Here is a 26,112-nt window from a genome sequence, read left to right on the forward strand (position 1 = left end):
ATCTAATCAAATTATTCAATGAACTCCCACTTAGATAGACATCCCTCTGCTAGTCATCTAAGTATAACATGATCCGAGTCAACTAGGCCGTGTCCGATCATCACGTGAGACGGACTAGTCAACGTCGGTGAACATCTTCATGTTGATCGTATCTTCTATACGACTCATGCTCGACCTTTCGGTCTTCTGTGTTCCGAGGCCATGTCTATACACATGCTAGGCTCGTCAAGTCAACCTAAGTGTTTGCATGTGTAAATCTGTCTTACACCCGTTGTATGTGAACGTTTGAATTAAACACTCGATCATCACGTGGTGCATTGAAGCAACGAACTGTCGCAACGGTGCACAGTTAGGAGGAACACTTTCTTGAAATTATTATGAGGGATCATCTTATTTACTACCGTCGTTCTAAGTAAAAAAGATGCAAAACATGATAAACATCAAATGCAATCAAATAATAATAGTGACATGATATGGCCAATATCATATAGCTCCTTTGATCTCCATCTTGGGGCTCCATGATCATCTTGTCACCGGCATGACACCATGATCTCCATCATTGTGTCTCCATGAAGTTGCTCGCCAACTATTACTTCTACTACTATGGCTAACGCGTTTAGCAATAAAGTAAAGTAATTTACATGGCGTTTCTCAATGACACGCAGGTCATATAAAATAAAGACAACTCCTATGGCTCCTGCCGGTTGTCATACTCATCGACATGCAAGTCGTGATTCCTATTACAATAGCATGAACATCTCATACATCACATATGTCATTCATCATTCATCACAACTTTGGCCATATCATATCACAAAGCACTTGCTGCAAAAACAAGTTAGACATCCTCTAATTGTTGTTGCAAGTTTTACGTGGCTGCAATAGGGTTCTAGCAAGAACGTTTTCTTACCTACGTGAAAGCCACAACGTGATTTTTCAAATTCTATTTACCTTTCATAAGGACCCTTTTCATCGAATCCGCTCCAACTAAAGTAGGAGAGACAGACACCCGCCAGCCACCTTATGCAACTAGTGCATGTTAGTCGGTGGAACCGGTCTCACGTAAGCGTACGTGTAAGGTTGGTCCGGGCCGCTTCATCCCACAATACCGTTGAAGCAAGATAAGACTAGTAACGTCAAGAAAGTTGACAACATCAACGCCCACAACAAATTGTGTTCTACTCGTGCAAGAGAACTACGCATAGACCTAGCTCATGATGCCACTGTTGGGGAACGTTGCAGAAAACAAAAATTTTCCTACGGTTTCACCAAGATCCATCTATGAGTTCATCTAGCAACGAGTGATCGGATGCATCTACATACCTTTGTAGATCGCGAGTGGAAGCGTTCAAAGAACGGGGATGATGTAGTCGAACACGACGTGATCCAAATCACCGGAGATCCTAGCACCGAACGGATGGCACCTCCGCGTTCAACACACGTACGGTCAGCGTAACGTCTCCTTCTTCTTGATCCAGCAAGAGGGAAGGAGAGGTTGAGGAAGATGGCTCCAGCAGCAGCACGATGGCGTGGTGGTGATGGAGCTGCAGTACTCCGTCAGGGCTTCGCCAAGCACTATGAAGGAGGAGGAGGTGTTGGGAGGGAGAAGGAGGCAACCAAAGGCGTGGATGAAAAGCCCTCCTTCCCCCACTATATATAGGAGGGTCAAGGGGGGGGGCGCCGGCCCTAGGAGATCCAATCTCCTAGGGGGGCGGCGGCCAAGGGAGGTATCCCTCCCCCCCAAGGCACCTAGGAGGTGCCTTCCACTAGTGGGACTCTTCCCTTTTGGAAACCCTAGGCGCATGGGCCCTTTGGGGCTGGTGCCCTTGGCTCATGTAGGCCAAGGCGCACCCCCTTACAGCCCATGTGGCCCCCGGGGCAGGTGGACCCACCCGGTGGACCCCCGGGACCCTTCCGGTGGTCCCGGTACAATACCAGTGACCCCGAAACTTGTCCCGATGGCCGAAACAGCACTTCCTATATATAATTCTTTACCTACGGACCATTCCGGAACTCCTCGTGACGTCTGGGATCTCATCCGGGACTCCGAACAACATTCGGGTTACTGCATATACATATCCCTACAACCCTAGCGTCACCGAACCTTAAGTGTGTAGACCCTACGGGTTCGGGAGATATGTAGACATGACCTAGACGACTCTCCGGCCAATAACCAACAGCGGGATCTGGATACCCATGTTGGCTCCCGCATACTCCACGATGATCTCATCGGATGAACCACGATGTCGAGGATTCAAGCAACCCCGTATACAATTCCCTTTGTCAATCGGTATGTAATATTCGTAGCTTCGACCATTCCATGGAAGAAAACGGACGACGGAACGTAGCTCCCGGTGATTAATCAAACTAGCAGAGAAGGCGTGCCGGCAGAGTGCAGACGATTGGATAGTGATACTACGGACTTTTTCTGTGCCTGTTGCCGGCCGCGACGCATAAAATAATGGCGCCGGCTATGGATAATAACCCGTGCTACGCGTCGGCCAGCTCCAAAGGGTTTTTTAGTTTCTTCCCTCGTTCTTCCGCCTCGCAGATCCTTGAAAGATTTTGTCCAGTCCTTTAGATATCTCAGGACTAGGCCAAACACCTGTTTCGTAGAAATCCAAGAGCATCTATAAACACTATAGCATTTCTACAATTCCACCGCCCCCACGGAACCGTAGATGTGATCACATTTAACTGCAAGTGTTTTTCTCGCACAGCCACCATCTCGCCGGTGACTTGAAATTAGTGATGGACAAATTAAACAAAGTTTTGACCTCTTTCCACATCAATCTAGCCACTACACATTCAAAAAACAGGTGAAACGCCGTTTCTATCTCAGTGCAATGCACACATTCTAGGGGTTCTGGCAGTCCTTTTTTTCTCAAATTATCACAAGTCATAATCTTGTTTTGAGAAAATAGCCAAAGCAACCCTTGAATCTTAGGTGGTACCTTAATGTTCCAGACCGCTGGCGGGAAAATGGGTTGCACCCCTCGAAAGTTAACTACAACATACATTGTTTTCGTGGAGTAAACCCCTTTAGTTTCATATTGCCAAATCAAAGAATCCTCATCTTGGCAAATTCTAGTCAACCTAAGAATATGAAACAAGTCAAACCACTGGGTCATAAGCTCATCAGTAAACGTTCTTCTGAACGAATATTTAAGCTCCTGCTCATCCCACAAATCAGCAATAGTCTTATATTTGGCATGGTAATACTCCCTTCGCTACACAATTTTGGGATCTTTATTTCTTAGCGAATGAGAAAATAAGACTATTGCTGATTTGTGGGATGGGCAGGAGCTTAAATGTTCGTTCAGGAGAACGTTTACTGATGAGCTTATGACCCAGTGGTCAAGGTTGGAAAAGGCGGTAGGCGTAAGCGAGACGGTTGGCCTTCGCTTAGTGCATAGGCGGTGCCTAAGCGCCCTAGGCGGTAATATAGTTTTTAATTGTAGTGTATTTGTGATTATTATATGGGTGTTGATATTAGTTCAGGGCATATAAATAAGTTAATTACCATCTAGTGCCATTGAAATATAACCCGTTTGGCATATCAGTGCAATATGTGGCATGGTTTCTTCCTTGGGTGGGCAATTCCTTATTTGCCTTACCTAGACCTCCATTTATGTCCTAGGCGAGGCGTTTGGCCATTGCCTAACGCCTAGGCATGCCTAAGCGTCTCCTAGGCACTGCCTTTTCCAACAGAGCCAGTGGTTTGACTTGGTTCACATTCTTAGGTTGACTAGAATTTGCCAAGATGAGGATTCTTTGATTTGGCAATATGAAACTAAAGGGGTTTACTCCACGAAAACAATGTATGTTGTAGTTAACTTTGGAGGGGTGCAACTTGGTAGCTAGTACTGCTACTAGTAACTGCAACCATCGTACTCTACGCAGTTAGCAAGCAAGTATAGATTGAGCCTTGTTAGCAGCTCACCACCCATGGCTGCTAACCATTTACATCCGCTCTTGTGCTTAGCGCTAGCCATGCTTGTTTCCCTCGACTTTTCATGCACGCAAACGGGCATCACATCTCGGTCCTCCCTCGAGGCCGCCACAGGCGCCAGCTGGTCGTCCCTGTCAGGCCGTTTCTCCTTCGGCTTCTATGCCACAGAAGGCGGCCTTGCGGTTGGCGTCTGGCTCGCCACCGTGCCCAACGTAACCATCACGTGGACAGCGAACCGCAACGACACGGGAACGGGCAGCACGTTAAGGCTCGCCGACGACGGCCGTCTCCTCTGGACTGGTGTCGGCGACCACGACAGGACCATCGCGCGGCCGTCAAGGTTGGCCGTGACAGGCGCCGTGCGCGATAACGGCAACTTTGTGATGTTCGTCACCGACGACGCAGTGGTGTGGCAGACGTTCGAGTCCCTGATGACACTCTGGTCGCCGGGCAGGAGCTCGTGCCCGCGGCGCAGCTCTTCTCCAGCGTGTCCGACACCAACAAGGCCGTCGGGAAGTACCGGCTCGCCAACCAGCAACTGGACGACAACCTGGTGTTGTACCCGGTGGGCATGCCAAACGACGCAGCCTCGTCATACTGGAACACGGGGACGTTCGATCTGGGTTTCACCCTCATCTTGCACCTTGATACCAATGGCCTACTCTATCAGGTGAACAACGATGGCAGCTTTACCAAGAACCTGGCAGTGACACAGCCCAGAGCCTTAAAAGCGGGAGAGCAAGCCTACTACCGACTCACGCTTGATCCTGATGGAGTTCTGCGTTTGTACCGTCATACCTTCGTGTCTGGCTCTGGCAATGCATCCAATACCGCCACCGTCGTTTGGAGCGCTCTGACCGATCGGTGCGATGTCCATGGCGTTTGCGGGCACAACAGCTATTGTATCCTCGACCAGGATCGGCCTAGCTGTTTGTGCCCGCCAGGGTTTGATTTGCACGGTGAACTCCAGCGGGCGACTGTAAATGGGGGCAACAACAAGATGCCGCAGAATTCTCTGTGAAGTTGATGCCAAACATGGAGTGGGCGGACATACCGTACAAGGTGGTGGGCAATGCCACAAGCAAGGCAGAATGCATGGCGGCATGCATGGCCGACTGCTTATGTGTTGCAGTGTTGCGTGACGCCGCCAAAGGCACGTGCAGCAAGCACTAGCTCCCTCTGTGGCACGGCCGCGCTGCAGGCAGATACACGTTGTTCGTCAAGACCGCGGGAGCAGCGACAGGCCGCAGAGGCACCCCCAGCAAACCCGTCGGGCGCACGACCATCAGCGTGTTGGTTTGCATCGGCATCCTGGCATCCATCGCGTTGTTGGCCTTCATTCCATCCGGGTTGTTGCTTCACGTGAAACGGAGGGCCGTGCTTCGAAACGTGGCACCCGCGAACGCAGACACTGACGGCGGCGAAGGCTTGGAGGAGGACGAGGAGGCGGCAACGCCCCTAAGGCCATACAGGTACCAGGAGCTAGAGCGCGCCACGTACTGCTTCGTGACCCGGTGGGCCGCGGCGCATTCGGCACAGTGTTCAAAGGCGCATTGCACAACAGCGAGCAGACTATCACCGTGAAGCGGCTGGAGAAGCTGGTGGAGGACGGCGAGCCGGAGTTCCAAAAAGAGTTGCGCGCCATCGGGCAGACGAGCCACCGCAACCTGGTACGTCTGCTCGGCTTCTGTCATGAGGGCGACAACCGCCTCCTGGTGTATGATGACCCACAAGTATATGGGATCAATCATAGTCCTTTCGATAAGTAAGAGTGTCGAACCCAACAAGGAGCAGAAAGAAATGACAAGTGGTTTTCAGCAAGGTATTTTCTACAAGCATTAAAATTATAAGTAATGAGTAGTTTGATAGCAAGATAATTTGTAATGAGCAAGTACCAATGATAGTAAAAAAATGCAGCAAGGTAGCCCAATCCTTTTGAGGCAAAGGACAGGCCAAAACGGTCTCTTATGATAAACAAAGCGTTCTTTAGGATGCACGTGAATTTCATAAAGTCACTTTCACCATGTTGGTTTGATTTGTATTCACTACTTTGATAATTTGATATGGGGTTAATTATCCTTTTGCCCTCAGTGGTGTCCATGTGCTCAGTTTTGCCCCTAGTCCATGCGCAACTACTATGATGAGGCCAAACGGCCAGATTTTAGTCCATTCCGTTTGCCGGCGTCAGTGGTTGTGGGTCCGCGGTTTACAAGTGGGACCGCGTGGACGTGGGTTCGGAGCTGACATGTGGGCCCGTGCAACAAAATCCTCAAATCATTCGTAGGGTTCTAGCCGGCCAAATCGACGCCCACTCTGCCCATCCACCGGCCGGCCGGCCAGCGCCGCTGACGGTGTCCTGAACTAGGAGGTACTCAACACGCCGTCTCCCGAACAGGTGTATCGGGCCAAGGACCCCCATGGGTGTTCACTACTGGGCCAGTTCGGACAACCCATGCCGCACACAAGAAAGACTCCACAAAACTTGACGCCCAAGACAAGAACTCTTCTAAAACCCTAGGCCTCCGGTGTCTTAAATAAACCGAGGCCAGGCTAGTCAATAGACAATCGCATATTCATTATAACAATCTCGTGGTAGATGTATGTACCCTGTACTATTCCATATATGAATACAATCAAAATCAGGACGTAGGGTTTTACCTTCATCAAAAGGGTCCGAACCTGGATAAAATCCCGTGTTCATGTTACCATCGCTCCTAGACGCCTAGCTTAGGACCCCTACTACAAACTACGCCGGATATAGAACCAACATTGATGTTTTCATTGAGAACCTGCTGGGCGATCGCCGCGGATCGGTGGGACGATTAGGTGATATTTTTTTTTTAGTTAGATTGGTTCCATATGAATTAGGTTCCTTGCAAATTAGCGTGGTCGACTCGCTTTTCTTTTCTCTGTTTTGTTTGTAGAATTTTTGGTGACCGAGCTTCGAAGGAACTCGGATGGCGGCTGTCGCTTCAACGGCCCCCAATTCGAGCTGTCCGTAAGCGCTGACGTACATGGCCGCGGCAGCAAACCGAAGACGATTCCCAGGCCGATTTGATCCAAGGGATCGTGGAGCAACTCGGCTGGTGACCGGTGGAACTACTCGTGAGAATTACAGCATGTAGCTCGAGAAGATGCCCTGCATCAACATACGTCTGGAAACAGCGATCCGCCGGTGGGCTAGTTCCTCCACCACGTGAAGCGTCAGGAAAGCTAATTGAGCTCGTGTATTAATACCATTAGTCTAAAGCGCAGCACGGTCTTCAATAATTGAATAGTGCATCTTTGCTTTGCTTTACTAGTTCACGTGAAGGAACTTTTTTTAAAGAAGAAGGATAATCCCCGGTCTCTGCATCTGGAAGATGCATACGGCCACTTTATTGATTATTCTTAAGGACCTTACAAAGTGTTACAACAATAAGTCTGAATCCACCATCTAGGCAACATATGCCGCTACTCCTATCCATATGATGAAGGGTTGTTAGCTGAGCCACTACCCAGACCACTCACCTAATCCTAACATCATAAGTCGGAATTCCCAGCCTAGCCACATACCGGGTCTGGGGTATAAACCGGTCTGACGCAGTCACAGGTGTCGTCTCCACCATCTTCCACTGGTCCATCTCTAAGCAGATTGAGCTGCCAACCTTGGCAGGCTCCTCCGCCATCAACGCCACCATGACGCCAAATGACGACCACCACCTACGCTAGAACATCGCCAAGCAAATGGAGCGCTACCACAAGATGAAGATCAGCGGTAGAATAGATAAAAGGCCGCACACATTGCCGCCGCCAAACACCTCACACGCACCACAAAGCGCCCACTATGCTTCCGGGAACTCCAGGCGACGCCTTCAAGAAGGAACGCGACGAACGTACGACGCCGTCGCCCGCAAGGGAAACTAGAGCTTTCGCCCAAATGAAGAGCACAGTGAGAAACGGGATAGGACCTCGATAAGGCCTCCAAAAAGGAAACCGACGCCCATAAGGCGCCGCCATTGTCGTGGCCTCCGCCGACGGCCAAGGGTTTTCCCCGATCCCGCCCTCGTCCCATCCACCCGGCCAAAGACCTGGCCAGGGGAGCGCATGCAGCCGGAGAAGGCGTTGGACATCTTTGAAGCAGGCATGCCGGGTGACGGGGCACCCCGACCCACCCGTAGTAGACGACCACCGAGACCTCGCCACCCGCACAGCCGAAGTCGCGGACCACCAGCTCCCACGGCCGTCACCCGTCAAGAGGCCACGCCGTCCACACCGCTCGAGGCCGCCGCCCCGGCATCCACCCACCGCGCACATCCCGTGAAAACACGAAGAACGACCCACACTGCCGCCACCAGGGAGACCACAGCGCGAGGCACCCAAGCCGGGCGACGAGGCAGGGCCGCACCGGCCAGATCCGGGTGGATCCGGCGATCCCCGGCCCACCAGCCGCCAGAGAGGAGCCGGCCCCGATCCAGGACCGAGCCGGCCTGATCTGGCAGTCGGACCTTCCCAGGAGACCCCCACACCGGATCGGGAGGAGGGCTAGCGACAACTTCAACGACCGACGGCCGCCACAGAGGGCCTGCGTCGGCGGCCACCAGGAGCTGGGGAGGCGGGCGGCGGCGTCTGATGCGGGGTGGGGGCGCCTCCAACATCGAGGCGGGTGCGCGGGAACCCCCCCCCCCCCCCCCCCCGCTGCCTACCGCCGCACGGGCGGCTGTCGGCGGCGGCGGGGGAGGAGGAGGGGAGGCGGGGGAAACCGGCGGGCGGCTAGGGTTTCGCCCCCAAATCGCCCGGAGCAGACGACGCAGGGGCAGGAGGGGACAAAAGAACAAAGTTAGACGATGTTATATAAACTTAATTGTAATCTCAATGGCATCCCGTGAAGGAATCTAATGTTTGATCTTTGTTGTTCTTCATCAATTGCTCGTGCATACACTGCTGAGAGATCAAACCGGCTCAATCGAACTGGCTGCTGTACAGGAGACAATCGATCCTACATCGATCTAACTACAGCATGATGCGTAAAAGTCCGTTGCTCTGTCCATCGCAACCACGGAGGACAATGCCAGGTTTTACTTTTCCTAACTGTCCGTTTACAACGTAAATTTATTTTACGTAAAATGTTTTTTGTTGGTTTCTACCGCATTATTTCTTGCAGCCATATTTTGAGACAGCACATGTATATGGCGTTCTAGGTCTACTTGGTCTGACCTAGCGCACCTACTTCGGGCAAAATTGACAAATTTGACCTTAAAGCAAAAATATTTCACAAATTAAATTGTTTTTGAAAATATTTCACATTGCTGATCTTTTTGTGTAGCGCCCGACAATAAGACGCTGCACTCTATTGTGCAACTCCTTACAGCTAGGCGATGCACAGTGTAGTGCAACTCCTTAAAGCTAGGCGCTGCACAGTGTGACGCCTAAGTGTTAGGCGTTGCACAGTAGAGTGCAGCGCCTTGCTGTCAGGCGCTGCACATTAAAGGTCAGCCGTGTGAAATACTTTCAAGAACAGTTTAGTTTGTGAAATAGTTTCGATCTAAGGTCAAATTTGTGCCTTTAGCCCGTGGCTGCAACTTCACGCGGACAGACTATCCAAAGCCTAATTTTCTCTCCAGAATCGCTATGTGCACTAGGAGATTATTAGGGAGATTCAACTTTTTTCTCCCTTTTTCTTCCTTATTTAATTATAAGTCTTGAGGAAATAGACTACTTTAATAAGCAGTTTGTCTTCGGATACGTATGCTACTAATTATTCTCTAATTTTTTGAGGTCTGAACATTGTGCAAACTTGTTTTGAGAGGTGCCGTTCATTGTTAAGGGAGCTCCTCCGCGCCGCTCCGACATGGCTATCTTCTCGACAGTTCAGTTTGTTGTGCGCCGACTGATGGACACCTCGTGCGTGACATGGCCTGCATTATAAATTTGGGTTTCGTCACGCCATCAACACATTGCCTGGACACCATCAGTAGGCAATACGTCCGATCCAGGTTGCGCGGTGGCCACCTGCTGCACATCTAAAAAAATAATCCAAACAGCGGCAAACCAGCCGAGGAGATGGCACAGTACCATGCACAACATGCACCTGAGGCCGACGAGAGTTCGGCTCAGCGCGGCAACAGGGAGATTTGTTCTTTCCTTTTCTCTATTATTTAATTAAGTTGGGAGGCCATCTATCCTTTTCACTAATGGTCTCTTTTTCATGTGCTTCTCTGATGCAATTAGCACTACCAGTTGCTTCACGACCATCGAGATTGGATTGATGCGACAAGCAGCTTATGTGGTACCTACCACATGAAGTTGCATGAGTACTTCGGGGGCGTCTCTTTCACAACAATTGCTACATGTGGATTAGGCCAACAGTCACCGCACTGACCGACACCTCCGCAAATGAGTTCGGATCATACTAGGCCGATGTTGTCGCCCCGCGCATGCCGACCTGCATCGATGGGTTCGCGCTGCCACTCCATCGAACCAACCCTGGCGCACAGGCCAAACATACCTCATGATTCGCTTTGCATATATTAATTATGCAATTTTTTCTTTCAATTTTTTTGTTTGCACTGTTTTATGTGTGCAGGTGGTCGATCTTGACTGTGTTACGCGGTCACTTCGGTGTGCATGAGACTTCAGCATCCGCCGATCACAGCTTCGCCATGTTAACTGGACCGAGAACTTCATCTCGCCACATCGGCCGCGCAGCGTCGTCGCTTCATCAAACTGACGTCCACCATGCCGAACTGGTCGACTGGCGTGGTGGCTTCATTGTCACCTTGCCGACCAACTCCGCCAGATCAGCTAGACTGGGGGCTTCGCCTTACCACATCGGCCGAGTCGTGTCACTATTCTGGGGTGCCGAGCTCCTTGCTCGGACACCTCGGGCTTGGGGGCTGGAACCTCGGCCATGCCGAGGACTGCGAACCTTGTCGAATCTGTCACAGATCAATGGGCGTCTTCGTCCTGCCACAGGCCCAAATCGCGTCATCAACACCGAACACATTAACCAGCTAAGTCGCTTCCATGCTCAAAAACTTTCAGTTTTAACTTTTGTTCGGTTCGACCAAGCATTATCCTTTTTTGGCAAAAAGTTGTTTGTGAAAACTACCTTGTCAAAACTTTGTTTGTGACACACAAATTCAAATACTCTGTTTACTTGGGGGCTTCCTTTATGAAGCCTTTCCTCTTGCATATGATTATACTTGTATGACTTCGTTCCTTGTTTGTGTATTACGCCACAATATGCACCATATTGACTTAAGTGTTCCGCAAGCTCGATTGCCTTGCTCCTGTGTTTACCCCTACGTTCCCGATTGTTCGGCTAGGGAGTAAAGGGAGCACCTCTGCGATTGTCACGATTGAGTCATCCGAGCTCGGACCTCGGAATGGGTGAAGCCGAAAGCTAGCACTCTTATTGTTTTCAATCATGGTCGGCACACAACGGAACTCATGAATACAAAAAATCTATTGCACAAGTCTCATAGTAGCAATGAGCAACCGAAGAAAGGTATCGGTGGAGGTACTATTTTCTTCGAAGATGCTTCTTACACTTCGTCAGTAATATAGTATAAGTTCCCTGATTGCGCTTTGTCTGTTACAGCCTTATGACATGATTGCCTGGTTATCGGAAACACCGTCGATATTCTCGACAGGTGGAGTACATAACACTTTTCGGCCCTTGGCCGAAGAGGAAGAAGCCGACGGTCGGTTAAGACGCATTTAAAGTTCGGGTGAACACAAATATGATAGAAGTACTTCGGTACATACACCCATTATAGATAAAATTCTTTTACCCAAATCACTTGGGGGCTCTTAAATTAATATGAGCAGTTTTCTTCTTAGTCGTTGCAAAATCTTTTTCTAACACTCATTTATCGACTCAGGTGTATGATCAATAGCCGGGTAGCCTGGTTTCTCTCTAAAGCCGCTCACGTTTAGTTCGCTAAACTGGCCTGAGAAACACTCCGCCTTTGGGATAGGGAGGTTAAAGCCGAAGGCTGACCCACTTGAAGTCTAGAGATCGGTTTGTCATGTCAAAGCACGATGGAAGAAGCAGGGCATTCTCTTGGTTGAGGTGTTCGGCGTGAAACTCTTTTCTAAAACTACAGTTCGACATCTTTTCTGCCGAACCCCACCTCGGTATTGTCAAAACATACATGAGAGTTGAACTAGTTCTCGAGGAGGTACGATCCTAGGGTCGGCCATTTTGCCCAACCCAATTCCCGGGGGGCTACTGCATTGACGATCCAATGCAGACAATTTAAGTGCAAATATAGTTTTCAAGGAGATTATGATCCTCAGGTTGGTCGGCCGCACCCAACCTGAGTCTCAGGGACTTTGCACACCACTTTTTGTGTCCCGAAGTATTCTACCGAGCTAGGAGTTGATCCTTAGGCCGATTTTGGGAATCAACCTGAGTCTCAGGGGCTACTGGGATCAGCGGTCTTATGTCATCCTTCAGGTGCATCTCGGGGTTTAGACCGATACACACCTTGAGGGCTACTGGCTATATATCTCGACAGAGAATAAATTACACCAATCAAAAATATTGACAAAAAATCGGCCCGCAGTCGGGGTGGTGCACCACCTCGGAAGCAGTCCGGCATAAAGCTCGGGCGCCAGTGGCTGGCTCCATAGAGGGCATTTCCGACATTAAGCTCGGCTAAACTCCTTCAACTTTTTTGATCCAAGGTGATCTATGACACCTCGGATATAGTCCGGCGTTGGAGCTTGGACATAGTCCAGCGTTGGAGCTGGGACCTAGTCCGGCGTTGGAGCTTGGACATAGTCCAGCGTTGGAGCTGGGACCTAGTCCGGCGTTGGAGCTTGGACATAGTCTAGCGTTGGAGCTCGGATGCAGTTCGGCGTTGGAGCTCGGCTGCAAAAGATACCTCAAATGCAGTCCGCCGTTGGAGCTCGGACGCAGAGGACGCTGCCACCCGGGAACAACTTCAAACCCGAGGTGTGGCATAAAAATAACAAGGCATTGATAAAGGTCGGAAACTTAAAAGGGCTCCTCGGATACCCGATGCGTAAACTCTTCGGATGAACTTCGGCGATCCTCAAGATCGAAGATGAGAAGATTTGTTGAACCGGTTTTCAAGACCGATGACCGAAGACGAATAACAGTTCGGAAGAATCGAGGAGCGTCCCCAACTTGAAGACCGGTTCAGGGGGCTGCTGTCGGTGTCCTGGACTAGGGGGTACTCAACACGTCGTCTCCCGAACAAGTGTATCGGGCCGAGGACCCCCATGGTGGTTCACTACTGGGCCAATTCGGACAACCCATGCCGCACACAAGGAAGACTCCACAAAACTTGGCGCCCAAGACAAGGACTCTCCTAAAACCCTAGGCCTCCGGTGTCTTATATAAACCGAGGCCAGGCTAGTCAATAGACAATCTCATATTCATTATAAAAATCTCGTGGTAGATGTATGTACCCTGTACTATCCCCCATATGAATACAATCAAAAGCAGGACGTAGGGTTTTACCTCCATCAAGAGGGCCCGAACCTGGGTAAAATCCCATGTCCATGTTACCATCGCTCCTAGACGCCTAGCTTAGGATCCCTACTATGAGATACGCCGGATATAGAACTGACAGCCGCCGCCTGCGCCGCAGCCAGTGTTGGGGAACGTTGCAGAAAACAAAAAATTTCCTACGGTTTCACCAAGATCCATCTATGAGTTCATCTAGCAACGAGTGATCGGATGCATCTACATACCTTTGTAGATCGCGAGCGGAAGCGTTCAAAGAACGGGGATGATGTAGTCGAACACGACGTGATCCAAATCACCGGAGATCCTAGCACCGAACGGATGGCACCTCCGCGTTCAACACACGTACGGTCAGCGTAACGTCTCCTTCTTCTTGATCCAGCAAGAGGGAAGGAGAGGTTGAGGAAGATGGCTCCAGCAGCAGCACGATGGCGTGGTGGTGATGGAGCTGCAGTACTCCGTCAGGGCTTCGCCAAGCACTATGAAGGAGGAGGAGGTGTTGGAGAGGGAGAAGGAGGCAACCAAAGGCGTGGATGAAAATCCCTCCTTCCCCCACTATGTATAGGAGGGCCAAGGGGGGCACCGGCCCTAGGAGATCCAATCTCCTAGGGGGGCGACGGCCAAGGGAGGTATCCCTCCCCCCCAAGGCACCTAGGAGGTGCCTTCCACTAGTGGGACTCTTCCCTTTTGGAAACCCTAGGCGCATGGGCCCTTTGGGGCTGGTGCCCTTGGCTCATGTAGGCCAAGGCGCACCCCCTTACAGCCCATGTGGCCCCCGGGGCAGGTGGACCCACCCGGTGGACCCCCGGGACCCTTCCGGTGGTCCCGGTACAATACCAGTGACCCCGAAACTTGTCCCGATGGCCGAAACAGCACTTCCTATATATAATTCTTTACCTACGGACCATTCCGGAACTCCTCGTGACGTCTGGGATCTCATCCGGGACTCCGAACAACATTCGGGTTACTGCATATACATGTCTTCACAACCCTAGCGTCACCGAACCTTAAGTGTGTAGACCCTACGGGTTCGGGAGATATGTAGACATGACCTAGACGACTCTCCGGCCAATAACCAACAGCGGGATCTGGATACCCATGTTGGCTCCCGCATACTCCACGATGATCTCATCGGATGAACCACGATGTCGAGGATTCAAGCAACCCCGTATACAATTCCCTTTGTCAATCGGTATGTTACTTGCCCGAGATTCGATCGTCGGTATCCCAATACCTCGTTCAATCTCGTTACCGGCAAGTCACTTTACTCGTACCGTAATGCATGATCCCGTGACCAGACACTTGGTCACTTTGAGCTCATTATGATGATGCATTACCGAGTGGGCCCAGTGATACCTCTCCGTCATACGGAGTGACAAATCCCAGTCTTGATCCGTGTCAACCCAACAGACACTTTCGGAGATACCCGTAGTATACCTTTATAGTCACCCAGTTACGTTGTGACGTTTGGCACACCCAAAGCACTCCTACGGTATCCGGGAGTTACACGATCTCATGGTCTGAGGAAAAGATACTTGACATTGGAAAACTCTTGCAAACGAACTACACGATCTTATGCTATGTTTAGGATTGGGTCTTGTCCATCACATCATTCTCCTAATGATGTGATCTCGTTATCAATGACATCCAATGTCCATAGTCAGGAAACCATGACTATCTGTTGATCAACGAGCTAGTCAACTAGAGGCTTACTAGGGACATGTTGGTGTCTATTATTCACACATGTATTACGATTTCCGGATAATACAATTATAGCATGAATAAAGACAATTATCATGAACAAGGAAATATAATAATAATGCTTTTATTATTGCCTCTAGGGCATATTTCCAACAGCCAGCACTTGCCTAGCCACCAGCTGCACGGCCTGCTCCGCCGCTACCGTCCTGTGTCGACGCTCCATCGCTACCTGCTCCGCCCGCCACCTTCCCGCGACGCCACAGGTGGGGCGCCCGCCACCTGCTCAACCCGCCCCGCGGCCTCCTTCCATGCGCCCGGCCGGAGCGCTCAAAGGTGGGGGGCTAGTGGAGCTGTTTAAACTAGGAGGAAGAACCCCAGGGCGAAATGGCGAGCAACGGCGACCCCGGAGTATTTGGTGAAGAAGGCATCAGGCCGGAGATCCGTTGTGTCCACGACTGGGTTCTCAAGGGGTAAGTCATGCCTCCTGTTTAGATTGAGCTTAGTTATGCATTTGAACAGTCGGTTCGAGTAGATTTGCCTGATTAGTGTGCTGATTGCGTCTCAATTTTTCGTCGGTTAGGATGGAGTTGCAGTTTGCTTTCTTAGTGCACATTAGAAGGGACCGGTACATGTTCAATGCAAAGAATAAGAAGAAATTCCAAGGAGGTTTCAATTATCAGTTGCCAATGGCTAGCAATTGGAGTTTTAGACAATTTGGGGAGGTAATTTGTAGCCAATATCCTTGGGGTTTGCTTGATGAAATGTTATACAAATACTATGATGGGGAAAAGAAATGGGTGAAATTTAGTAATGATGAAGAGCTGGCTACCATGTTTGCTAGGCATAAAGAGAAAGAGAATTTTCATGTGAGGCTGCAAATTGATGTTCTTGAGCAGGCATTTGGACCTAGGATGGCGGGTGCAACATCTTGGGGAGAACCAAGTCGTCGTAATGGCATCTCTAGCCAGAACAGTTTAGTTAGTGCACGGCGACGTGGTGGCTCGACAAGCGTGGGCAACGACAGTAGGGTCCCCCTTGAAGTGGAGCCTGATGACTACAATTCTGGGGTTGATGAAGACAAGCTATATTCTGATGTTATTCAGAATTTACGACGGGCACCTCGGGCTGAAAACCAAGATGAGGCTCACAATGCAGTCCGTGTGGATGATGACACTGTGGGTGAGGACGAAGACCTTGCAACTATTGAATGGGACCCTTTGAACCCTCATATGGAAGAAGGTACCGTTTTTGCATCCATGACTGAGTGTAGAAATGCACTTGTGACATACTGTATCAAGGTAGAATGTATTTTCAAAGTTGACAAGAGCGATCAAGTACGTTATAGAGTGCACTGTCCTACTGAGGGTTATCCATGGAGAATGCTCGCATCTAAAATGCGAAATAGCACTATTGTTCAGGTCAAAGTGAACCATTTTAAGCACACATGCCAGGAATCAACCCTTAGGAAGGATACAATCAGTAGAGCCAAGTCAAGATGGGTGGCAGAAGAAGTAAATAAGTGGGTGAAAGAAAACCAGCAAGTGGGTCCAAAGGAATTGCAGAAGAACATCAAAGATAAGTTCAAGATAGATTTACCATACATGAGGTTGTTCAATGGTAAAACAACATGCTATGGATTCTATTTATGGTAACTGGCAGGAAAGTTTTCATTTGTTGTATTCATTCAAAGGTGAAGTGGAGAGGACCATCCCATGTATATTGTAGATATTGACCACCACACCATGGAGTACACATTCAGGGGAGTGACAAAGACCAAGGAATGCTTTAGGAGGGTTTTTGTCTGCTTTGAGGCTTGTCGCCGGGGTTTTTTGGCAGGCTGCAGGCCTTATTTGGCTATTGATGCCACTTTTATCATAGGGAGGTTTAAAGGACAGATAGTAGCAGCTTGTGCAGTTGATGCACACAATTTTGTATTTCCAGTTGCCTACGGTGTGCTGGAGACAGAGTCTGATGAGAGCTGGACTTGGTTTTTGCATAATCTGCGTCGGGCTATTGCACATCCCCATGGGTTGGTCATTCATACAGATGCCTGCAAAGGTTTAGAAGTGGTCGTGGACAATGTGTTCCCTAGAGTAGAGCACAGGGAATGCATGCATCACCTTGCTACAAATTTCATGAAGAAATTCAAAGGAAAGGTGTATACCATCAATTTATTGCCATCATCTTTGACTTACAGTGTGAAGAAGCACAACTACCACTTGAGGCAGTTATACATGAATCCCAAAGTGAAAGAATACTTGGAAACACACCACTCCAAGTTATGGGCCAGAAGCCAATTCAGTGAACTGAGCAAAGTTGACTATGTGCACAATAATCTAGCGGAGTCTTTCAACTCAACGATCCGGAAACTAAAGGGTCATTATGTGGTGGATTTGCTTGACATGATAAGGATAGAATTCATGCAGAAATTTCATTATCGTGCAGGAATAGCTGAGGCAAAATTCATGGGCCACATTATCATCCCTACTGTGATGAATGAACTGAAGCAGAAAACAACAGGCTTGGAAATGAACATGACTCTTCGCTCGGGTACCGCAGCAGAGATATCATATTTGGATAAAGAGAAGAGGGAATGGAGATATCCAATGGATTTAGAAGCTAGAACTTGCAGTTGTAGGCAATGGCAGATAACTTGGTTTCCATGCATTCATGCCTTGTTTATCATCACTTCTCTCCCAGGTCCAGCAGGGAACATACAATAGTATGTGCATGATTACTACTCTGTTGCAAGGTTCAAAGCCACATATGTGTATGCCTTGCCTTCTATGGAGGGAAAACAACAATGGGACATGGTGGACCCTAGATTCAAGGTTTGCGCTCCAGTTCTAAAGAGAGCAGCAGGTAGGCCAAGGAAGAGTCAAATCAGACCTCGCAGCGAAGGAGCTGGACTTGGAGCGAGGAAGCGTAAGTGCACAAGGTGTGGTGGGTCTGGTCATTTTGGTAAGTATTGTGATAACACATTAGATCCAGCGTTCGAAGAGAGTTTCGATGAAGGCTTCGATGAAAATGTTGGTCAGCAGCCGGTTGCCTCAACAGATGATGAAAATTATGGTCAACATCCGGTTGCATCAAATGAGGATTTTGACGAGGTTCCAAATGATGATGGTCAACTACCGCATGATTTTGACGATGATCCAAAATATCCTCCAAATGATGATTCAAGTGAGGCTCCAAATGGTGATCCAAGTGAGGCTCAAAATGGTGATCATGGTGATCCAAGTGAGGCTTCAAATGGTGATCCAAGTGAGGCTCCAAATGGTGACCAACCTTCTGTTGTTGTGAGTTCTGCTAGGTATGTAAATCTTGCAAATACTACTTTACATTTATCACTTGACATGATCTCATTACCCTTTATGTTTTGCACAACTCTGTGGTAGGTTTGAAGAAGACGCGCAAGGTACCGACAACCAAGAGGAGAAGAGAAGAATCAATGAGCACAAGGTGCACGAGGAGCAAAGTGATGGCAAGAAGCTCAAGGAACAAACAGAAGCCCCAACGCTATTTATGAATAATTATGAAACATTATGAATAATGTTGTAATTCTGTTGAATGATGTTGGACCTATGTTAGAACTTCAAATTTGACATGCTATATGGATGTTGGAATTCCTTTTTTTGATTTTTTTAATTTTGTTTTGCTCATTTGAGTTCTAGTCAAACCTAACTTTGACCAAGATTTAAACAAGTAACATCAAAATGAAAAACTATGCATGGATCCTTCTTTGTCGGGGATATACCCCGCGATATGACTCGGCCGGAGATATGACCCGGCTGGGACTTGGTATTTCATTGGTAAGTCGGCAGATGTTTAAGATCTTTAAGCCGGCAGATGATTAAGATGTTTAAGCCGGCAGATGTTTAAGTCGGCAGATGTTTAAGATGTTTAAGCTGGCAGATTGTTTAAGATGTTAAGCTGACAGATGTTAAGCCAGATGGTAAGTCAGATTGTAAGCCAGACCGTAAGCCAGATTGTAAGCCGGATTGTAAGAAGCCCAAGAAGTTAAGAAGCCCATGGAGAGAAGCCCGTGATGAGAAGTCAGAATAATTTAAGTCTTAATCTGAGTTGGACTCTACATGTAACCCGCCCCTTCAACTTATATAAGGAGGGGCAGGGCACCCCAAGAGGGAGGAGTTGAATAATCGTTAAGTCTAGACACAACTAGGAGAGCCGGAGAGACGATGACTCCCTCATGATGATAATGAGACCTAGCCACAAACAACATGTAGGGTTGTTACCGGATGATGTTTCCCGGGGCCCAAAGCCGTCTAAATCTTTCTCTTGCGTGTTGTGTCTCTCGATTCCGATCAACCCCTCTCAAGCTATCACATAGATGCGTTGACCTCACGACTAAGTCCTGACACTAGGACATCTGCCGTGAAAAATCCACGATAGTTGGCGCCCATCGTGGGGCTTGCGCACGGTGGTGTTGAGTTCTTGAAGGGATCCTAATTAAGGTTTTGAGAAGTTTGTCAAATTTCTGAATGAAGAAAAGTCAGCTTTGAAAGGATCTACGTCAGTTTTGATTAAGATCAGAAATTGTTTATCAACAGAATTGATCCGGTTGGTTGACCATGAACCGCTGGTGCTTCGTCAGACCTCCAGGAGAGGGCCCGCTGCCACCGCGAGCCGCCGACACAAGCTTCCGTGCGATTCAAGGTTTTCTGAGTCAAATTCGATGGGGGAGCGCTGCTGTTACTAAATCGCCGCCGGGCTGAATCGGATAAGGCTTCGCTGGCTAACACGAGGTGATCACATGCTTGGAAGAAAAACAAACCCGTGAACGAATTAGTTCCCGAGAGGCAAACAGAACAAACATGCCATCAGGCTTTCACGTGCAATCCTTGTACAAGGACGGGATTTTCCACAACCTCTACAACCCGGAGGAGGAGTCAGCGCATAGGTTGACCCGCATCGTCTCTGCTTTGAGCTCTTTGCTACGCGATGAGACACTTCAGCTGTGGCCAGCGTTGAGTCGCCAGCTACTGTCACACGAGGGAGCCGGCCCTGTCGCCACGAGTCACCATCGTTCTCAGGCTGCCCCTCACTCAGCTTTGTACCCGAGCCGCCGGGTGCTGTTGTCGCGTCTGTAGATGGTCGCTCCCGTCATGAGCTTGCGCCGAGTCACCGCCTCCGCCTCTACAGCCACGAGCTTCGCCGTTGCGGCTCGTGCCGAGCCGCCTCGCCTCAACGGTTGCTCCAAGTCACCACTTACAGCCGTCTTCGAGTCGCCGGAGGACCCGGCCTCGCTTGCCTCCAAATTATCGTCATGGCCTCAAGCTGGATGCGGCCTTGCTACAAGCCGTCGCCACCTCTGCTGATTTCCGCCGCCGGATCAAGTCGCTTGTCGCTCCGAGCTGCCGTCGCTCCCCTGCGCCGGGTCTCGCCGTGACCCGTTTCCAGAGCCGCCGATTCTGCGCCGGCTCTGACGAGTCACCGGCCTCGCCTCCATGCTTCGCTGATAAACCCCCTCAGTTACAGCCGGGTTTAATTTCTGGCGTTCAACCTCTGCGTGAGCCGCCCCCTGAAGCCTCAACTCGCCGTTGCCACATCTTCACCATTATGGCTGCACTTCAATGACCTCGAGCCGCATCCATCGCCTAGCAGTGAGCCGCCCCGGCTTTGGGCACCTCTTCTGCCGTTTGCCTCGTACCGTGGTCTCGGGTCAAGTCATCGGCCACGGTCGTAACCCGCCTCGCTGGGGCCTCAGTCGCCATCCTGAGCGCCTCCGCCGTTCTACTTCAAGTCTGCCTCGAGTCGCCTTTCTGCTTGCCTCCATCGACCCGTCGTGGAGCGCCCCGCGTCGAACCGGCCTCTGAGCCACTCCGACACCCTCTGCGGCATCTCCGGCCGGACCGTGAGCCGCCTTCGTCAAAGTCAGGCTGTCCCTCCACCAGGCTCCAAACCGCCGCCCACCGTCTCGCCTTCGCCTCGGATTCACTATGGCACGATTGCTTTGAGCATTGTGGCTGCCCCGAGCCTGCCTTCGCCGAATCGCCCTTGTACAGGGGTTCCACCCTGTTGACCCGCCCGCCGGCTCTCACTGGGACCCGCTGATTCACCTGTTGTTGCTCACCGGGGCTCGCTGACGCTGACCCGCCGTGCTTGCCTCTGCTGGAATTCCTCGTTTCCGCCGAGCCGCTGTCGAGCCGCCAAACCCACGGCTGCTATCGCGCTATTCTGCTCGGGGTTGGCCTCCCTCGCCGCAGCCACGACCTCCTTTGACCCGGCCACACCTCCCGCCTCTGTGGCTTTGAGCCACCCCACGGTGCGAGGTGTTGCTTCACTGGCCGGCAGCGTGAGCCGCCGGCGGCCTCTGAATCACCGTCCCTACCTCCGTGTACGAGTCACCATCGCCGAGGTGTTTTCAAGTCACCGGTCTCGTTCGCCTCACTCTAGCTACAGGCCGGCCTCACCTTGACCAGGCCCACACCCCGCCGCCGTGGGTTCGCCCCCGAGCCGCTGCAATACTTCGCCTCCATCGGCCGCTCTGCTGGACGAGCCGTCGTGCCTGAGTCCGAGGTCTAGCTCTCATTTCCACCTGCGAGTCAAGCCACCACCGATCTCTGCTCCGACTTGCTGCTGTGGTTGCCGCGGTTGGTGAGCGGCCTACACCACCAGATTCGCCAAGCCTCTCTGTCACTTGTTCCCGCAAGGTCACCCGCCTCCTTCGCAGCTCCCGCCCCGCGCACCTCTCGCCCCTAAAAGACCATGGTCGGATGCCTCTTCTGTGCGCGCCGCTTTGGCCTCCCGCTGCTGAGCCGCCCGTCTCTGCACCGGGTCTCCACGCTTCGTTGGGCGCATGGCCACGGCTCCGCCTCACGCCGTCTGACTACCGCCACTTCTTGCGGCCCCGAGCCGGCTCATTCCTTGCGCTGAGCCGCCGTGCCTGATTCAGAATCGCCTCCAAACTATTTCCACACGCGGATAACCCGCCTCGGGGTCACTAGCGTTGCCTTTGAGTCGCCGTCGCCTCCGAAGCGACTCGCCCTGCCGTGGCCGGCCTCGAGCCGCCACCCCACGGCCATGACCGTGGCCGACCCACCTCGTCTTCATCGCAAGTCGCCGCGGCCCTGCCTATGCATAGCCTCGGCCGCCTCGCGAGCCTGTGGTTGGCTCAGCCCAGCCCCGCGCTGGTTACTCCCGCGCATTCACTCGCCGGCTGGAAGAAATCATGTGGCCGGGCGCTGGACATACTACCAGAAGCATTAAATGCAAGATTTCAACTATGAGGGAGTGGCTACATTACAGTTGAAGTTACTGGAGAAGATTTATGGACGCTATATATAACTCATTTTTCGTCCAGACAAATCAGGTGAAAACTGTCCAATCAACTTTTGTTGATACATTTTTGTTTTCTTCGAGAATAATTACTCTCGTTTGTGCAATTTCTTATGCAGAACAATTCATCATTATAAAAGAGGCCATGAAGCTATGGCCCTTGTCTACACCGGATGGATCAATGGACAGGTCAATTATAACCCACCGAGATTCAACATATTCCAGCAATCCACTGGTGAAAATTTAACAGCCGTCAGAAGATTTCCAGCTCACGGGAAATCAGTCTCACTGAAGCTCTCAAATATCCGGTTTAAAATCCGGTTCAAGAGAAATCTGTCTCCCACAAAGCTCTGAAGCTCTCAAATCCGGTTTAAAATTCCGGCTCAACAAGAATATTATCTCTCACAAGTTTGAGTTCTCAGGAAAAGTTAAAAGGTTGCCAAAAAGACTTTGCTGCCATTATGCATGGTTCAAACATGAGTATCCTGCCTTATGGGCTTATCTTGGTCACTTGGGGGCTTCCTTCTCATCGAGCATAGCTGTCGGTACCCTCTTGATCAGCGCAATGCCAAAACTTATGGTCACTTGGGGGCTTCCTGCTCATCGAGCATAGCTGTCGGTACCCTCTTGATCGGCGCAATGCCAAAACTTATATGGTCACTTAGGGGCTTCCTGCTCATCGAGCATAGCTGTCGGTACCCTCTTGATCGGTGCAATGCCAAAACTTATGGTCACTTGGGGGCCTCTTGATCGTATTCGAATCATAGCTGTGAATATCCCTATTGATCGGCTCAACGCCACACTTGTAAGCATGTCACTTGGGGGCTTCCTGTTCAAACATAGGTGTATTCGACCAAAGAGAACATAGTGTTACTATCCTCTTGACCAGGTTTGTTCAAACATAGGCGTATTCGACGAAAGAGAACAAATTCTGACTGGGTCATCCTACCTGTAATCAGCTGCTTCAACTCCATCAGGTCATCCTGATTGACCCGCCGAACTCTTAACGATCAGTCTTTACGGCGTATTCGACCAAGATCTGAGCTCGACTAAGGTTCAAATGGCGGCTTGTCATGCGAGAGCACGGTTTACAAATAGTCAGGATGGATCCAGGCTTCATAAGCCGCCTTCCTTGAAACTTGGATAAATCGGCCCGTGATGTATGCTGTTACTCTGGCCCCGCATACTCCTGATAATTCTTTGAGCAAGACCAGACTTTATCTAGGGTTCAAATGTCGATTGGGCACACTGTGAGTTAGGCTCACGAAACGCACGAACAATCTAGTGGCTCAGGCTAGTTTCATTGAAGTTTCTGTCATCATACATATACATCATCATATATTGCATCATCATTACATCATCATAGCATACATCAAATATGCATAGATATATTGGTTTATATTACAGGAACCGGTTTTCAAACCAGGTTATATTATTTAAATCTTTAATAGCCAAACATGGCTGGATTTTTATTATGGTTATCAATAACCAATATTATGATTGACGTTTTCAAAGTCGCTTCAGCGCAATGGCTATTATTTTACCAATGGATATAATTTATTCTACAGTGGAAGGAATAGTCCTGAGTCGCTGCAGGCTTACCAGCCGGCACTTGGGGGCTACATTATTCAAGTTGAGATTACATCAAATGTGCAAGTCCCATGTCACTGCTAGCATACACCATGGCACTTGGGGGCTAATGCAAAGTCATTTTTTGCTCACCTCATTGAAGACCCGACTCATCACATCATAATAAGTCGGCCCTTGGGGGCTACCAATTGCTCCTGTCAACAATTCAAGTCTGCATGATCATATTTACAAAGTCTCTTCTCATTACTGCATAATGACCTGACCCTTTGGGGCTACACTAGTTGAAGTTTTTATGAGCATAAGGCAATTTCAAAGTCCCAGGTTGCTGCAAGCATGACAACCTGACACTTGGGAGCTACATATGTGGAATACTCAGTTCTGGCTAGTGATTGAGATGAACACCACGGATTTTTTCAAAGTGGTAATATTTATGTTGAAGTAAGTCTTAAGTCATCACTTTGTTCTGCTCAAGACTTGGGGGCTACAGGTAATATGGATATGAGGGAGAGAAATCTTCGAAATTCTCAGTTTTGACCCGGCGTCGGCAACAATTATGACTCGGCATCATCTATTTATAACCCGGCAAGTTTTTTCATCTTTAAGCCGGTTGAAGGTCAGATAAGTATTTCAAGACCAATATTTTTAAGCATTGGGAGCTGAGTCAAATGAATTATTCTTCACAGTCTTTCTCTGTGAGAAACCAACATCAGCAAATGGATTATGAAGTTGGCTTATTGACCCAGATTTTCTAGAAGAAGGAAATAACAAGGAGTTAAGGATGATCAGGTGCCGGTTTACAAGAATATTTAACCTAGAGCATAACCTGTTAAAATTGTTCTTGTGTTTTGTTTACAGGATCAGTTTAACATGGATAAATCCAAAGTAAACTGGGGCTAATGTCGGGGATATACCCCGCGGTATGACCCGGCCGAAGATATGACCCGGCTGGGACTTGGTATTTCATTGGTAAGCCGGCAGATGTTTAAGATGTTTAAGCCGACAAATGTTTAAGATGTTTAAGCCGACAGATGTTTAAGATGTTTAAGCCGACAGATGTTTAAGATGTTTAAGCCGGCAGATGTTTAAGTCGGCAGATGTTTAAGATGTTTAAGCCGGCAGATTGTTTAAGATGTTAAGCCGGCAGATGTTAAGTCAGATGGTAAGTCAGATTGTAAGCCAGACCATAAGCTGGATTGTAAGAAGCCCAAGATGTTAAGAAGCCCATGGAGAGAAGCCCGTGATGAGAAGTCAGAATAATTTAAGTCTTAATCCGAGTTGGACTCTACATGTAACCCGCCCCTTCAGCTTATATAAGGAGGGGCAGGGCACCCCAAGAGGGAGGAGTTGAATAATCGTTAAGTCTAGACACAACTAGGAGAGCCGGAGAGACGGAGACTCCCTCATGATGATAATGAGACCTAGCCACAAACGACATGTAGGGTTGTTACGGGATGATGTTTCCCGGGGCCCGAAGCTGTCTAAATCTTTGTATTGCGTGTTGCGTCTCTCGATTCTGATCAACCCCTCTCAAGCTATCACATAGATGCATTGACCTCACGACTAAGTCCTGACACCAGGACATCTACCGTGACAAATCCACGACATTCTTAGTCACTCCAAAATGAAGCTATGGTGAGGTTTTTGAAATTTTCATGAAAAATGTGCTAAAAAGAGGGGTCCAAAGGTAGGGTAAACGACCTCATTTCTAAGCAAGGTTTTTTTTCGACCTTGTCTAAATCAGCCAAATAACTTTCCTACACACACATTCTATATATATAGACTATGTGCACTGGTTTTTCCATTTTTATTTTGTTTTGCTCATTTGAATTCTGGTCAAACTTAACTTTGACCAAGATTTAAACAAGTCTAAAACATCAAAATGAAAAACTAAGCATGGATCCTTCTTAGTCACTCCAAAATGAAGTTGTGGTGAGTTTTTTGTAATTTTCATGAAAATGTGCTTAAAAAGAGGGGTCCAAAGGTAGCGTAAATGGCCTCATTTCTAAGCAAGGTTTTTTTCGACCTTGTCTAAATCAGCCAAATAACTTTCCTACACATATATTCTATATATACAGACTATGTGCACTGG

General features: G+C 49.4%; 1 pseudogene; it reads left to right on the forward strand.

Annotated features, from left to right (window-relative positions):
* The first annotated feature begins 3,948 nt into the window (after positions 1–3,948).
* LOC125516598 overlaps positions 3,949–26,112 on the forward strand; it is a 55,770-nt pseudogene continuing 33,606 nt past the window's right edge.

The sequence above is a fragment of the Triticum urartu genome, chromosome 6 (assembly GCF_003073215.2).
Source record: "Triticum urartu cultivar G1812 chromosome 6, Tu2.1, whole genome shotgun sequence".
Lineage (NCBI taxonomy): Eukaryota > Viridiplantae > Streptophyta > Magnoliopsida > Poales > Poaceae > Triticum > Triticum urartu.